The sequence below is a fragment of the Bison bison genome, unplaced genomic scaffold, assembly GCF_000754665.1.
Source record: "Bison bison bison isolate TAMUID 2011002044 unplaced genomic scaffold, Bison_UMD1.0 scf7180017864223, whole genome shotgun sequence".
Lineage (NCBI taxonomy): Eukaryota > Metazoa > Chordata > Mammalia > Artiodactyla > Bovidae > Bison > Bison bison.
This window is the reverse complement of record NW_011494795.1, coordinates 2,970,328-2,970,866: the sequence shown is the minus strand read 5'-3', so window position 1 is coordinate 2,970,866 and position 539 is coordinate 2,970,328.

Below are 539 nucleotides of genomic sequence, written 5' to 3'. Positions count from 1 at the left end.
GCTGACGGGAGCGTGCCGGAATGTCCTGGCACAAGGACAGTTTGGTTTGAGGTGTGTGTCCCGCTCTGGGGTTTTGTGACAGCAGCGCCTTTTCCCCAGGCTCGTCACACTTCCTGTTCTCTCTGCTTGGAGCCCAGTCTTCGGGACGGAACTGTGGGCCTGAGGCTGTGGCTCGCGGCTGCCATGGGCCTGAGGCTGCGGCTCGCGGCTGCCATGGCACTGGCACCGGCGCCTGGCCCCGTGGTCCCAGGGCTCTGGGGCGTGGGAGCCGCTGGACCCAAGGGAGAACTGGGTGTTTCTGGTTAGATTTCAGCTTCCAGACCGTGTGACATTGAGAAGCGTGGGTTCCTAACCTCTCCTCTTGAGGGAGGGAAAAAAAACAAAATCACATGATAGGGAAATGGATATTGGATTATAATCCTGGTTCTGAACCCAGGACAGGCACCATTTCTCTAACGGAGGCAGGAGGCTTGTCCTCTCCTGCCTGCTCCCGCAGCAATGCCCTGCAGATGTGCAGTGCTCGGCCTCGCGGGGACCCC